Consider the following 2,768-nt stretch of genomic DNA (forward strand, 5'->3'; position numbering starts at 1 on the left):
TTCCTATTTGAATTTTAAACCTTGTAAACCCTTTTGGGTATAAATAATAGCTTCGTCTATGTTCTTAGGATTCCTCTTTGGCCCCTCTTAGGTTAGTTATAGGCCTAGGAAGCCATTGAGAGCCATGTAGAGTAGGATTTACTATTTTTCCTTTCAATTCATGTACTGGTTCGTGCAAGGATTCTTCGAAGGCCTGTAACAACTTGCGAGTTCCTTGTGCTGCTGCATAGATAGATAGTCTTTTGATTGTATTCTCGGTCGTTAGTGAGAAACGTTCGAGTTACAATTGAATGATCTTTACATGTTTTCTTTTATTGCTTTCCTTTACATGCTTTCTTTACTGCTTTCATTTCAATACCATGCAAGTTTACATCTTTTAGTGTGATGATACCCTAGGGTAAAGGATAGCCTAGCTAGGGATTCAACCACTTATATGGATTAGGTTATAGTTCATGTACGGGGTGATCTCGTGATCATTGTGATAGAGTATACCCTGGTTCCCAATCGTGCTCCAAACGATTGGTGCACCTTTGTTACTCTATGCCATCAAATGGTTCACTTGGCCGCTAGCCTAAGACGAATAGCTGACCAGACATAGTTAGCGTGCACGACAATATAGGCGTGATTTATACTCTAAGATCTTCTTTCTAGGAGTAATGTTAATATAGATTTATTACTTTCAGTAGTTGTTAGAAAAAATCCAATCAAAATATCTCTTTTTTTCCTTTTTACACAAAGTATAGCAAACTAGGTTAGAAGTGGTTAACAACTACACACCAGTTCCTGAGGATCGACACCTGACTTACAGTTCTACTAAACTTAAGAGTAATTAGGTTTATAAATTTTATCTTTGGTAGTTAAGAACCCAAGCCTTGGCAAGCCTACCAAATTTTGGCGCCGTCGCAGGGGACTATGTTATGGTTGTAAGCCAATTTTTAGTTTAGAGTATTATACTTTCTTTTTCTTTGTTTTCTTTTAAGTTCTTTTTTTGTTTTATATTTTGAAGTCTTGATTGTGTGCTATATGTGTATATGCTGGATTTGTGTTCTTTGGACCCTGATCCAGTTCCTATAGACCTTGAGATTAAGAGATTTCGTAGGTCCATTAGGAAATCTACCTCTAGTCTTGAGTTAGCCGAGTCGTCCGAACATAAAGTTATGGTTGAACGTAATCCGGTTTCCGACTTTCAAATTCCAAAAGCTCATGCTCCTCGCCAACTTGTGGTGGAGGAACAACCTCTTCGGCCCCTTAGAGACTACTTCACACCCAACACATACACTTTGTCGTTTTGCTTTTGGTTCGCGGATGTTGAGGTGGCACAATTTGAGATTAAGCCTTCCATCATCTCGATGCTTCCCAATTTCTATGAGAATTCGAATGAAAATCCTTACAAGCATCTAGATGAATTTCTTGAAATCTGTTCCACCATCCGAATATCTAATTTTGGTGATGACGCCCTACGATTAAGGCTTTTCCCGTTCTCTTTGAAGGATAAGGCCAAATATTGGTTGAATTCCTTAGAGCCGAACTCGATGACCACCTGATCCACCATGCAACATGAGCTCTTAAAAAAGTACTTCCAAACTGGGAAGATTAACCAGCTTAAGCAGGTCATCACTAGTTTCTCACAAGTGGATGGGGAATTGTTTTTCGAGACATAGGAGCGCTTTAGGGACCTCTTGCGCAAATGCTCACATCACCAAGTATTTAAGTGGCAATTGGTTCAGACCTTGAAGGATTAGCTGAGTGAGATAGGTACATGGTAGATGCATCTTGTGGAGGTACTTTCCTTACCAAACACGAGAATGAGGTTTGGGGCTCTCTTCAAGAACCTCATTGAAAATTCTCAGTAGCATATTGTTGCTACTTATAGACCATCCCAACCTTCATCTTTCAATTCTAAGGGAGTTTATGAGTTAGCTGCGAGCTATGACCTAGCACCCACACTACACACCATAGTAAAAAAGTTAGATCAGTTCTTGTCTTTAGGACAACAACCTCAGCTTATGACATGTGCAAAGGTGGGTGCCATTTGTTCCAATCCTTCACACACATGTTATAATTGCCCCTATGTGCCTCTCTCACCTAAGTTTGTGTAGGAGGAAGTTAATGCCTCCCATAATTGGTACGATAGGCCAACCAATGACCTATATTCAAATACATACAATCCTAGGTGGAATAAGTATCCTAACTTCTCCTAGAGGCCACAAGTTTCGGGTTTTCAAGTTCAAATACCTCAGCAATCACCCAGTACTCCACCTCCTCGCCCATACCAAAATTTCCAAAATCCTCCCGTTTCTGCCCATAGACCTTCATTTTATCAGCAACCATCTCCTCTTCATCCCAAATATGATTCTTTTCAGGAGATGGTGCTAAAAGCCCTCAAAGGCATTGAGGTTGATCGCCAAGTTGATAAGCAACTACTTCACTCCCACTCCTGATCGATTGTCAAACTAGAAGCCACTATGGGGCAACTAGCTACCTCTTTGAGTAGGAGAGATGAGGGCAAGTGGCCAAGTCAACCTTTAGTGAACCCTAAGGGCCAATATGAGGTAAAGTGTGAACCGAATGTTGGACCTTTGTCATATAATGAGCAAGCCTAGGTTGTGACCATTCTTCGGAGTCGTAGGGAGGTAAATAATAGGGTTGGGGAGAAGTTGGACCACGAAAAAGGTAAGGAGAAGATGAGGGAAGAACTCAAAGATAAGCCATGTGATCCCCCTTCTCCTAGTCTGGTAGCTGATACCGAGATGCCTACCCTATCCCAT

The 2,768-nt window shown here is 40.9% G+C and overlaps 1 non-coding gene across 1 annotated transcript; it reads right to left on the minus strand.

The window, feature by feature from the left end:
• Positions 1–1,599: 1,599 nt before the first annotated feature.
• On the minus strand, positions 1,600–1,705 carry LOC131156865 (small nucleolar RNA R71). Its single transcript, XR_009137131.1, has one exon. It is a non-coding gene; the product is annotated as a small nucleolar RNA R71 (small nucleolar RNA).
• Positions 1,706–2,768: the final 1,063 nt, after the last annotated feature.

The sequence above is a fragment of the Malania oleifera genome, chromosome 5 (genome assembly GCF_029873635.1).
Source record: "Malania oleifera isolate guangnan ecotype guangnan chromosome 5, ASM2987363v1, whole genome shotgun sequence".
NCBI classification, from domain to species: Eukaryota; Viridiplantae; Streptophyta; class Magnoliopsida; order Santalales; family Ximeniaceae; genus Malania; species Malania oleifera.